Source organism: Podarcis gaigeae (genome assembly GCF_964106915.1).
Source record: "Podarcis gaigeae genome assembly, chromosome: 8".
Taxonomy (NCBI): domain Eukaryota; kingdom Metazoa; phylum Chordata; class Lepidosauria; order Squamata; family Lacertidae; genus Podarcis; species Podarcis gaigeae.
In genome coordinates this window covers 12,979,568-12,993,474 of record NC_139684.1, presented here as the reverse complement: position 1 = coordinate 12,993,474, position 13,907 = coordinate 12,979,568, and the positions used below count along the sequence as shown (strand labels likewise).

The following is a 13,907-nucleotide window of genomic DNA, read 5'->3' as shown; positions in this document are numbered from 1 at the left end:
CCAGAAGGGTCTCCTGGAGAAGGACCTCATCACCTACTCTTAACTCCACTGGTTCATTGCATTTATATTCCACCTTTTTCTCCATGGAGCACCATGTAGCGTACATAATTCTCCCCCTCATTTAATCCCCACAACAACCCTGTGAGGTGGGTTAGGCTGGGAGGCAATGACTGGCCTACGGTCACTCAGTGAGAGCATCATGGTGGAGTGGGGGCCAGATTTGAACCTTGGTCTCCCAGCAGGTTCTAGTCCTACACAGCAACCTTTTTCAGCTGTGGGCTGGTCCACCATCCCTCAGACCATGTGGTGGGCCGGACTATATTTTTTGGAGCAAAATGAACGAATTCCTATGACCCACAAATAACCCAGAGATGCATTTTAAATAAAGCACACATTCTACTCATGTAAAAACATGCTGATTCCCGGACTGTCTGCGGGCCGGATTTAGAAGGCGATTGGGACGCATCCAGCCCCTGGGCCTTAGGTTGCTTACCCCTGCTCTAGCCACGACACCACATTGGCTTTGATACATTTCTATAGCAACTTTCAATAATAAAAAGTTCTTCCAAAGGCAGCTCCCATCAAAAATAAAACAAAACAAAATAGGTAACGGTTAAAAAACATCTGAAGAAATCAATTCCATGGTCTATTGTTATTTTAAGTTGTTGAAAGTCTTAAATTGTTGTAGATAATTTTGTTTTATCTTTTTTTTGTAAATCACTTTGAGGGTTTAGAACTATATCTCTCTCTATATATGGTTTTAAAGTATAAGCAAACACATAGGCAGAGGAAGTTTTCTGTTGAATAATGCATGCTGATGTAATTCACCATACCACTATAATTACCTCACCCCATAGGCATACATAGAACCACGACAACAACAAAAAACTGAACCACTATAACAAATTAACTAAATACCCCCCTCCCTGCCCCACTACCTAACCCTAACCCTTTTGGTGGCTTTAGAAAAAAAACAAAAAAACCCAACAACCATTAAGTGGTGTGTAAGCTCTATGGAAGCAAATAAAATTAATAAATAGTACAGTCTCCAAGGCCAGGCCACACAATGAGATTTCCAGCCACAATTTTGTTAGCCAAGGTTTTTAAGACAGTTTTCAAGGCCCCTTTGAAATTATCCAGGGTTGGGGCCCGCCTAATATCACACTGGATGATAAGTTCACTATTGCAGCACATTGGTGTGCCCTTATATATGTGTGTGCATATGCACGCACGCGCACACGCACCAGAGTTGTGTCTAAAGCAATTCAGGTTTCAGCACTGTGGCCACGGGTGTGGTCTCAAAGTTAAATGTATGTGCGCACATACACCTATTAGTCACAGTCTCTGCTTCTTGCCAAATCGAGGGCTGTAAAGCAACTGCTGAAGGGGGCAGCGGCGGTGGCGGGGGGAACAGACCTTGAAAAAGTGGTAAATATTTATAACTGAGTGGAAATCCAAGAGCTGCTAAGAGAATAAGCTGCCCCGTGAACGGCAGCTTAATTTTTTCCACTAACTCATGCTCTGGGTGGAGTTTAATATACTTTCCAGGCACACTGCCAAACATTACTATGTTGGATAACTTTTTCTGTTTTTTTAAATACGTTTTCCTCTGACATGTGCTGCTTTTTCGAGGGAGGTGGCACTGCAGAAAACACCGTGGTACAAATTAAACAAAAAACAGCGTGAGCTGCAAATAAGACCATACATTTTTGAAAAAAGTCATTTGCAAATAAGCCCACAAAAGTGACACACGTGAGAATTGCGCTTAGCAAACTTATTTAATTTTTTTTTTAAAGTTGCCTACTATGAAAGCACTCCTGATTTATCACATAGCACTGGTTTTGTTTAAGTATAAGGATGTTTATGAGCTGTAGGTGGCAGGGTACCATCTTAAGAGAACAAATTCCTTTCTCTCTCTCTCTCACACACACACACTTCTCTCTCAAACACATAGGAAATGTGCTTTCCCAGATGCACAGAAAACATCACAACAGAGGGTGGAGCCTCAGTGGTGGAGCACCTGCTTGGCATGTAGAAGTTACTCCCCACCAGCATCAGCCTCCTAGGATCTCTAGTTGGAAAGGAGCAGCTAGAAGAGTTGGGAATGAGAATCTTAATATTAGTTTAAAGTTTGTATATAGAAATATTGTAAAATTAATGAGTGTTTGAAAATTGTTGGAATGAATCTTTATGGCTTTAGCAGAAATGTTATAAGGAGTTAAGTATAAATAAGTACTTTAGTATTAATGGAAAATAAGGTTAAAAATATGTTAAGATATTCATAATGATAAAATTAGAGAAAGATGGAAAGGAATTGCTGAAAGAAGTAACAGAAGTGGAATACACAAAGGGAGGTGAGAGGAGGTCGATGAAATAAGGGAATGAAAGATAGAGTAATGAAATGGCATGCTATATGTTTTTAAATTGTTGTTGTTTTGTTTTGTTCAGTTTAGTGTTAAGGTTGTGTTTTGTATTGTTTATTGTATTGTTTTTTCCTTTGTTCTTTTTTCTTGTCTGCTCTATTTTGTCTTTTTCTCCTGCTTTTTCTTTTCTCGTAAGTTTGAAAAGTAATAAAGATTTTTATTTTTTTTTAAAAGAGAATCTTAGTATTAGTTACAGGTAGGTAGCCGAGTTGGTCTGCTGTAGTCGAAACAAAAAAAATCCTTCCAGTAGCACCTTAGAGACCAACTAAGTTTGTTATTGTGGGCATAACAAACTTAGTTGGTCTCTATGGTGCTACTGGAAGGAATCTTAATACTGCCAGGAGACCCTTGTGTCCATCTAGTTCAGTCTTGTCTACACTGGCTGGCAGTGGTTCCCCGGGGGAGCCACAGCCAGCCAGAGGAGACATTACTGGGCAAGGTGGACCAATGGTCTGATCAAGGGTAGGAAAGTTTATTTTGTTCACAAATGCTCCCAGGAAGCTCACAAACAGGGCAAGCTTGTTTTTATACATGAAAATGTTGCACTTTGAATCTTTTTTGTTTTCTTTAAACAAAAACACATACTTCAGTAACATGCAAGAATGGAGAAATAAATACAACAGAATGAAAACAAAAATTAAACATGCACACACATCACACAGTATATATTTGGGTTGTTTCATTCACATACCCTGGGGGAAAATATTATGGGTGCGGTGTTTTAGTAATTGTTTCAACTGGCGGTATTATTTTTAATATAAATTGTTTCATTGTTTTTAGAGTTTGCATGAAAGGTTTTCTGTCTGTCAAATTGGTTTTATTAATCTTAGAAGCATGTGTTTCTGTGGTTTTATTCCATTTTTACCACGTACACCAATCTGATGGATTTAAGCAGTGAAGCGGTCCATAAACTTGCTTAAAGTAGTAAATTATTGTTGCTGTTATTTGCTTTGAGATGTTTCATAGGAAGCGATCCATAAATAGATTAAATTAAATAAAAGTTCGCTAAGGGCGATAGACTATATGGAACTGGCGGAAATGACTGGCAGAATCCGAGACCAGGGAGAAGAGTTGGTGGAAGAAGATTGGAAGAAATTTAAAGACTATTTGCAGAAATATTGTAAAATTAATGAATGTTAAAATTATGTTGGATTGAAATGAAACGGCTTTAGCAACAAGATTAAAAAGAGTATGAAAAAATGGATGGATAATCAGATGAAAATACGAAGCTATAATATGCTAAGATATAGAATTATGATAAAAATAAAGAGGGAAAGGATTTGCTGAATCAACCATGTGAACTGGAATACAAAAAAGGGAGGTGTGAGGAGGTCAGGAAACAAGTAAAGAAAATGTAAGACATGAAAAGATTGATTTGTTTTTAATTGTTTTTATTTTTCATGTATTCTGTATTTTTCCTTTGTATTTTTGTACTTTTTATTTTATTTTTTTCTTATTCTGTAATTTTTTCTGTCTGTAAAACTTTGATAAATATCATTTTAAAAAAATTAAAAAATAAAAGTCTTCTAAGGCTCTCCAGACCCTTAGCTGAACACGCAGGCGAGTCCTACAACCTGTTCATGTAGCGCACATCTGGACCCAGACCACCCTGAAATACCAGAGACATTTCTCTTAAAAGATCAGACTTTTTTTGTCCCTTCAAATGAATGAATGAATGAATGAATGAATGAGACAACTTGTGGGGGGAGGGGGGAGGAAGGAGGGAGTTACAAAACAGTGGTAACATCCTGAAGGGACAGAGAGATTAGCTGCAGACAAAGAGGGAAACAAATTGAAAAGGAGGAGAACGCTACATTTACAGTGGGCTTCAAACAAGGGATGGCATTGTCCTTCTGAAATGCTAATCTGGCTAGAACCAGTGAACCAGGTACTGGGACAAAGTTTTAATTAAAAATAAACTAGCTTTCCAAGCAAAGAGACAAGTGGCCACCTGTGCACGGCCAGAAACCAAACACCTCCCTGAGCAGCTGGCCAAACTCTTGCTTCCTGCTCAGGAGTCAGAATGCTGACGGACTTACTGAAAGCTCAAAAAACTGGGCACATTGAGGCAAAGGTGTACGTGGGTGTCAGGTAGCATCAGAGAAAGTCTCTGGGATTAGAGCTGAAATGGGGAACATACCAGATCAACTGCCTAACTTTATTTTCATAAAAGGAGATTTGTGTGTGCACGCGCATGTGTGTGTGTGTGTGTGTGTGTAAATCAGGAATTTAGAGGCATCTGCCCCTGAATGCTACTTGCTGGGAATGACAAGTGAAGAGAGTTGTTCTCAGGTCCTGCTTTTGGGATTCCCATAACCAGCTTGTTGGCCGCTGTGAGAACAGGAGGCTAGACTAGATGGACAGCTGGCATGACCCATGATCTTACGTCAGATATTTCCCCCTTCTGAAATTGGTTTTGCTTTATTAGGAACATACCTAGAGGTGAATGTGGGGAGAGGAAAGTCACATCAAAAATTACCATGTCTGTTCCCCAGCAGGATTAACTACTCCTGATGCAACATGCACACACACACAAATTCATTCAGAAGATGAATGGATTAACAGCAAAGGCTTTGGGTGGCATTTTTCTAAGTTTCCAGCTGGCCACGGTTTAAAAACAGGATGCTGGATCAGACCCTCAATACGATCCAGCTCTTGTGCAGCTTTGATTCATAAAGTTTTACACTTCCAACTTGTGGCTGCCCTCGAGGCTTTGGACTGTGTTGAAGTGGAAATAATGTGAAGTCCTTGTTGTGTAGAAGCCAGTCCCAACACCTTGCTATGCTCAAACATAATGATTATTTGTAAATCACCTAAAAGGGCCAGCCAGGTGCGATACTAAAATTAAAAGACACACTGCAGCCACACAGAGGGCCTAGCCGCAGGCTCAGGATCTCAAAGGAGGTGACAGATTAGGAAGGAAAGGAGAACAGAAAAAGCAAAAGTGAGAAAGGCAGACACTTCACCACATCCTGCTTGGAGTCAGGGCCACAGTCCTCTCTGTCCCCATCATTAATTGATTATTGGGATGGGGTGGGAGGAGATGCCCAGATCATGACACCACCAATAATGAGTTCTTAAAAGGATTCTGCTATTCAGGAATTGGTTTGGGGGTTCCTGATGGAGAGGGGCTGTTCTCACTCTCAGTTTCAGCTGGGATTCCCTGCTCTGGTTCGATGCGCTGCACATACATTGCCACAGGAAACCTAACTGCAGTCCTGCAAGGTAGGTAAAGGGAGCCCTGACCATTAGGTCCAGTCACGGACGACTCTGGGGTTACGGCGCTCATCTCGCTTTATTGGCCAAGGGAGCCGGCGTACAGCTTCCGGGTCATGTGGCCAGCATGACTAAGCCGCTTCTGGTGAACCAGAGCAGCACACGGAAACGCCGTTTGCCTTCCCGCTGGAGCGGTACCTATTTATCTACTTGCACTTTGACGTGCTTTCGAACTGCTAGGTTGGCAGGAGCAGGGACCAAGCAATGGGAGCTCATCGTGTCACGGGGATTCGAACCGCCGACCTTCTGATCGGCAAGTCCTAGGCTCAGTGGTTTAACCCACCGCACCACCCGCATAGGCTAGTGTTATTCCCATCTTGCAGTGATTGTTGGGGTGGTGGCAGAAGGAGGGGGAAGAGCTGAGGTTGGGAAGGGCTCCCCCCCAGTTTTGAAGCAGAGATAAAAAGTGAGTTCTCCCCCAATTTATCCCATAGTCTCTTACCCTTAAAATGCCACATTTGAGCAAGTGCCAGACAGGAATCCATTATGGCTGTCAGCAGCAGAGGAACCTTTAATGATTGATTGCATTTATAGCCCACCTTTTTCTCCTAGGAACCCAAGGCAGGGTACACTGGTCTCCCCCTCTTCATTTAACACCCACAACAACCCTGTAAGGTAGGTTAGATGAGAGACAGTGACTGGCTGCTGCTCACCCAGCGGCTTCATGGCTGAGTGGGGATTACACCATATTGATTTGTGCCACATTATTCCAATAATGTTCCTTGGACACAGTTACTTTTCTTCAACATACCTGAGTAGTTGGCAGTCATTCCTGGCAAACGCCACGGTTCAAAACTTATTGAACTGTAAAGCGCCACAGGGATTGTTTAAACCAACAACTATAGAATAGGCAATGTTTCTGAAGAGGTGGCAGGCAACGTCAAATCCAACCTTGCAGCCACCCATGGCCGAATGTACAAGAAAGATCCACAAGAGACTAATCTGCCTTTATACCCTATTTGTGGTGGTGGGAGCTTCCCCAGTGGCCTCGGCCTGGCCACTACTTGAAAGAGGACCCAGCAAGGTTCTCATAGCTTGGATTCCATAACTTGTAGCCCCCAGAGAGACACTGGAAGTCTGGTCACCTGAGAGTGCTTTGTAGGAACACAGGAAGCTCATGAACTGTTTTAGGGAGATTCCCAACCCTCCTTGTCCTCCCCTCCTAAAGATTTTGTGCACTTCTGCAGAACCTGGGATTCTCCAGAGCCTGCTGACACTGCCCTTTATGTGTGAGAGGTGTTTTTCTAGCTAAGAAACTGATTGGCACTCTCAGCTTAAACATCGGACATAGGTGGAATCCATGCGAATAGAGGACCCCAAAGGGATTGTGGGAGGCAAAAGCATAACCAGGGCCATGGGGATGATGGTGTAGGCCAGTGGGTTCTTGCTTGTTTCTTTATTGCATTTATATGCCACTTTTTTCTCTAAGGAGCTCAAAGTGGTGTACATGGTTCTCTCCCTCCTCATTTAATCCCTACAACAACCCTATGAGGTAGGTTAGGCTAAGAGGCAGTGACTGGCCCAAGGTTACCCAGTGAACTTCATAACAGAGTGTGGATTCCAACTCTTCTCTCCCAAGTCCTGGTTAGGCACTCTAACCACTACACCACACTGGCACTAGAGTTAAGGTTCAAGAATGGAGCATCCTTATTTTGTACCACAATGGTGCCCACCGCGAAGCCACTTTCCTCCAAAGCAAAGATTTCCTTAGCAGGGAAGGAGTGTGATCACTTAAGTTTTATTATTTAATTGCATTTCAAGCTTTTACAGTTCTGGTTCTCATTTGAATTCTTACAGGACTGATGTCACCCATATGGAAGTGAAGGGGGGGCACGGAAATCGGAGTTGGTCAACGTCAGGGCGAAAACCACTCAGATGTTTGGAGCCAACAGAAGGGAGCCAACACTTCCATAATGACAAATTGAACTGGTGCCCTTCTCTCTCTCTCTCTCTCTCTCTCTCTCTCTCTCTCTCTCTCCCCGCCCCCACTTGACAAGCCCAGACTGGATTCCAGCCATGCTAGGCCCACATCTAATAAATTTTTTTGTTATAATTCTATTGAGTCATCCAGCAGGCTTTTAAAAGCTTCCTCTTGAAGCAGAAAAACAGGTCCAGTCCAAGGACTGTCGTAGAAATAATGGGACCGGAGGGGTGGGGAGAGAGGGTCTCATACATGATGGGATGCATCTAATGCTAGTCCTACTCAGAATAGATCCACAGAAGTGAATGGGCCTAAGTTAGTCATGTCCGTTGATTTCAGTGGGACTGCTCTAGGGAGGGTTAACATCAAATACAATCTAACGACTCTTGCTGATCCATCAAGGCCTCAAAAGGATTCCTAAGATAGCAATGGGCTACTGTGGTTTCCAAAGTGGGTGGTACTACTCCATGGGGGGCTGTGGGATTCCCTAGGGGAGCACCAAGAGGCAGGGGTCCCCTAGAGGTGTAAACGACTATCAGACTTTGAAAACCTGGTATCACTGGATCCAGTTCATCCATTTTGTGCAAATAAACCAAACAGCTTAACTGCACTTTGAACGAATGTGCTATTAACTGTTTTATTGGGATATTATCGTCCTCAGTGTGTTGTGCAAGCCACTGTTCTGCATAATGCTTTTTATAGGGTAGGGTAGTGGGCTCAAGATGAATTTAGGGAAGAAAGGGAGTGGTAGCAGCCAAAGGTTTGAGCAACACTGGCCTAAGAGGTCTGAAGAGGGAGAAGGAAAGGTCTATGTGTCATCTGCATCCAAAACTGAGCTGGCAAAAACTTTTGGAGCATCTCTCTCACACATAAATTAGCTTAATCCTCCATAGAGCAGAACTCTATGGTTAAACACATCTCAAGACCAGGGCAACACTTACACTATATCTTTAAAGCCCTATGATGCCACTTTGACAATCATAAAGGTAAAGGGACTCATGACCATTAGGTCCAGTCGCGGATGACTCTGGGGTTGCGGTGCTCATCTCGCTTTATTGGCCGAGGGAGCTGGTGTACAGCTTCCAGGTCATGTGGCCAGCATGACAAAGCCGCTTCTGGCGAACCAGAGCAGCGCACGGAAACCCCGTTTACCTTCCCGCCAGAGCGGTACCTATTTATCTACTTGCAGTTTGATGTGCTTTCCAACTGCTAGGTTGGCAGGAGCACCCAGTTGCTGGGATTCGAACTGCCAACCTTCTGATTGCCAAGCCCTGGGCTCTGTGGTTTAACCCACAGTGCAGAATCCTGGGAACTGTAGTTTGTTAAAGGTGCTGAGAGTAGTTAGAAGCTGAAATTCCCAGCGAACTCTGGGAATAGGGATTGACTGTCAAACCACCATTATTTTTACTGGTATGTTGTTTTAAACTGGTTTTTAATGTTTTAACGTTGTAACTTGCCCTGGGACCTAAGAGCAAAGGGCGGATAATTAAACGTAACCATAATAATTTATGGGCCACTGGCTCTTCTTAGGTTCAGCATGCTAGCCTTCAGGTGGGTTTTAGACTACAACTCCCATTAGGACCCCAGTCAGGAGAAACAATGAGAGTTGTAGTCCAAAACATCTGGAAGGGCTGGTGAAGGCCGCTCTGTGTTAACCAGATTAAGGTGCCACATGAAAACCATTTCAGTGAAGTCACTGATCTGTGGATGCTTAAAGGTCATTTGAAGCCTGATTTAAACAGAGCCCTTCCTTGACTGCCTGTAGATGCGTTTTTTTAAAAACAAAAGAGTGTCTTAAAACAAGTTCCGAATACCCCAATGGTAATAGCTTCTAAGCTGAAGGCATTTCTATTTACAGCTGCGCTCGCTGGGTGGAAAACTGGCTCACAGCGCTAATTGTGCCAAGTCCCCTGATTTTTATGCCAATAATCCCCGGTTTGGATCCCCGACAGCTGCTTTCAACATTAGGAATGGCCGGCTGCACCATGCCCGACATGCTCAACATCCTTTGGAAAGAACGCCAAGTTCATAAAAGGCCGCCCTTTTGAACCCCCGGCTGCTGTCAGCAGGGCGTCTCTTCCCATCAAGGTGCTCAAGGAAAGCCAGGCAGGACAAGAGGCAGTTTTTCCAAGCTTGCTAGGCTTCCTAGCAACGGTCTGGATTCCTGCATTTGTTTTGGACATGCATGCACACAACCACCAACACACACCAGTTTGTCAGCTCTTGCCGGGGGAGACGGACAAAATGGCCAAGTTTTCACAGCCTAGTTATTATTATCTTTCGAAGGCTGTATATAGCCGCTTTCAGCCTGATCACATACAAAATGGGTGAACAGAATCTGCTCACCTCCAGCTAGGAAGGAGGACTTCATTTAGGCACATGCTGCGTACCTAGGGGCACAGAATGTGGCTTGGGGTGCAGAACCAAGCTTGCTGCCTTACACGAAACTTTGAATGCCAAGGTTTTGCAGACGCCTCAAGGTACTAGTCCTCATGGTGGCGAACATATGATTGAAAGTTGGAATGGAGAACGCCTGCTGAAGTCGCAGAAGTCGGGGGGGGGGGGAGATGATTTCCAGAGGTCAGGGCTTCAAAGCACCCTGCCTCTCCTTTTGGGTGGAAAGGGGTCAAAGCTCAGTGAAAAGTGTGCCTGCTCTGCTTGCAGAAGGTCCCAGGTTTAAACCTTGGCATCTTCCATTAAAAAAAAAAAAGGACGAAAAGGTGGGTGGGTGGGAAGGACATAAGGAGGGGAGAGAGAAAGTCAGTGAGGGGTGTGGCCTGGGGAAGAGTCCTAAGAGCCAGGGAGAAAGAGAAATTGAGGTCCACATCTGACCCACAGGATGGAGGTTCCCTGCCTAACCCCTGCCTTAGAGGGCTTAACTCATTTGAGATGGGACAATGACATGGTTATTATAATGGTGTGACTTTTACGGGGAAACGCTTCCTAAAAAAAACACAACATGAAACAGGCATGCCTCCAAGACAAAACTTTCTTGGGACAAAAACTGTGGAGAAATGACTCAGACATGATCAGTTTTCGAGCAGCTGGACAGCCCAGGGTTGCTTTGATGCTTACACTTCTGCTGGGGGTAGGGGGTGGTGGTGGGGAAAGAAGTGGATCCCTGGCAGTTTCTAGACCCCCACCTTGCTGCAGTTCCCATCTTATCAAAGTAGTTCCTTTTACCAGATTTTTACCAGACTGTGTGTGTTTAAAGGCAGGGTTTTTGTTTTTCGAAGAGAGCGAGCGAGCAAGAAAAACCTTATTTGCTTTTATCAGAGCCAACAGATGCTTAAAGAGAAATCTGTCACATCACACCAAGTTTGTCCACCGGTCGCCAGAGAGTGTGACAACAGAATGGTGACCACTAAAGCTCTCTCATACATTATTAACATGCAAGGCACAACACGTTTCCTAAGCTCTGTACGGTTAACCATGCCTGCATGCAGGTTCATAATCTAAGAGGCGTGGCACAAAAGGGGAAAAAATGGGGAGGGAAGAAAAAAAGCTAAGCACTGGAGCAGTTGCAGCACTAGCTAAAGGATGGAGCCAGGTTGGTTTTCCCTCCTGGCTGTAATAATCCTTCAGGGAGTTGAGCCTTCAAGTGGTCTTTAGTCCCTTGGCTGGTAGCAGAGGACTCCTCTACAACCCATGAAGTGATGCAGATATTCTCTTATCTACACCCACATGTACCTTTCTCACATTGGATAGGATAAGGCTTTAAGTCAAGCCGTGCTGAGGCTTTATAGTTCTGCTTGCCTTTCTACTTACTTATTGAGAACACAAGGAAAGCCCTGCAGAATCAGGCTAAGAGCTCACTTAGTCAAGCATAGTGTTCTCACAGTGGTCATTCAGTGGAGACCAGGGCTTGCACCCCCAGTTGGCCATGAAGCTTGAAGAACAACCATGGGCCAGTCACCGCCTCTCAGCCTAACCTACCTTGCAGGGTTGCTGTGAAGATTAAACGAGGAGGGGAAGAACCATGTACGCCATCGAGCTCCATGGAGAAAAATGTTGGATATCAATGCAATAAATAAATTATAGTGTTCAACAATCTTGTTGGTTTGTTTTTTTAAAAAAAAACTGGACACCTTTCAAATCGGCACTGACCAGATCTCTACCATATTTTTCACTCTATGATGCACTTTTCCCCTCCTAAAAAGTAAGGGGAAAGGTATGTGAGTCTTATGGAGCGAATGCAGGCTCCATGGCTTCAGCGAAAGCAATGCAAAGCCTCCGGAGCGCAGTGGGAGCGCTCCCGCTGCACTCCGGAGGCTTCGGGCGGCTATCCCTGAAGCCAGGAGAGCAAGAGGGATCGGTGCACAGAGAGGGAAAGCTGCGCAGTGCCCCTTCAGCGAAGCAGGAGGAGAAATAGAAGGGGCTCTGTTTCTCCTGCCGCTTCACTGAAGGGGCGCTGCGCAGAGAGGGAGAGAATATTTTTTTTCTTGTTCTCCTCCTCTAAAACTAGGTGCATCTTATGGTCGGGTGCGTCTTATAGAGCGAAAAATACGGTATGTTAATCCAGGAAGTAGGATTCAAGCACAAGAGGTCTCTCTCCTCTAGGGGTTCCCAACAACTGGCATTCAGAAGCATTGCTGCAGAGGCAGAGAATAGCTATCATGGCAAGTAGCCATTATTAGACTTATCCTCCAATTTGAATTTGTCCATTCCTCTTTTAAAGCCATCCAAGTTGGTGCTCATCACTCCCTCCTGCAGGAGCGAGTTCCATAGTTTAACTACCGTATTTTCCCCTCTATAACACGGAGATTTTTTTCTCCTAAAAAGTAAGGGGAAATGTCTGTGCGTGTTATAGAGCGAATGTGTGGTCCCTGGAGCCGTTTGTCCCAAGTGCATGGCAAAAATCATATTGCGTCGTCACGGAGGAGAGGAGGCTGCTGCTTTCCTGCATTCTGCCTCAGGGTCTTACTGCCCACTGTTTCGGTTGCTGTTTGCTCAGACGGAACAAAGAGCAGTGAAATCCCCTCCCCTCCAGGCAACCCCTCCCCTCCAGGCAAGTAGAGAGGAAAGCAGAGCGTCCGTGCTCCGGTGCTGCTGCTGCTGCGTCTGGGGACTCGGCAGGCAGTGGAAAACATGCAGATGAGAGAGAGAGAGAGGGCTGGCTTGAGTGGGTGGGTGGACTTTTGCCTTCCTTCCCCCCCCCCCCTTTAAACCCCTCTCCTGCATTCTTAGCCAGCTTCTTCTCCGCACACCCCTCTCGTGCTCCTTGTCCCTTCTATATTTTTCCTTCCCTCCCCACTTAAAACGTGGTTACAAAGCACGGATCCACATGGATCCTCAGGATCTTTGCATTGGGTCACCCCAAATTCACCATCAGATCACATAGCAATGATCTGATGCAAAAACAGGGCTGCAATGGTGCAAAAACGTGGTTACAAAGCATGGATCCACATGGATCCTCAGGATCTTTGCATTGGGTCATCCCAAATTCACCATCAGAACACATAGCATGTCCATGGCTACAGCCTGCCCCCCAAAAATCACGCACCCACTGTTGCCTGGGGCTGCAACGGTGCAAAAACGTGGTTACAAAGCATGGATCCACATGGACCCTCAGGATCTTTGCACTGGGTCAGCCCAAATTCACCATTAGAGCACATAGCATGTCCATGGCTACAGCCTGCCCCCCAAAAATCACCCACCCACTGTTGCCTGGGGCTGCAATGGTGCAAAAACGTGGTTACAAAGCATGGATCCACAGGGATTCTCAGGATTTTTGCATTGGGTCACCCCAAATTCACCATCAGATCACATGTCTGTGGCCACAGCATGAAGCACAAAAATGATACATCCACTGTTTCATTCAGAATGTTTTTCCCCTTGTTTTCCTCCTCTAAAAACGATGTGCGTGTTATGGTCAGGTGCGTGTTATAGAGCGAAAAATACGGTACATACTGCATGAAGAACAACCGTTAAAATGACTACTTGCCGAAACAATCCTCATACTGCAACCCTATAAAGCAGCCACCTCCTGCCCCTCTCCAACAAGCAACTTCTAAAAACTTTGCAAAGCACCCAAACGGCTGCTCCAAGCTGCCCATTTCCAAATAATTGGTAATTAAGATGCCAAGCCTGAGCGCTCCCTGCCAAGGCGGATTACTGGCACCCGCAGGCCCCGCTCCTTTCAGGCTGTGCTTTGGAGAGGCCCGTGACTGACAAGGGCTCTAATGAACTCTAATTACAGGCTCGGCAGCAGCGGCCCAAGGAAGCCACAACAGATGTGACCGGGGGTGGGGGTGGGGAGAGGGGTCGGCCGTGCCGCTCTGCTAATG

General features: G+C 45.0%; 1 protein-coding gene across 2 annotated transcripts in view; it reads right to left on the bottom strand.

Moving 5' to 3' along the window:
- CAPZB (capping actin protein of muscle Z-line subunit beta) overlaps positions 1-13,907 on the bottom strand; it is a 78,216-nt gene that overhangs the window by 31,823 nt on the left and 32,486 nt on the right. The gene's annotated exons all lie outside the window — the stretch shown is intronic.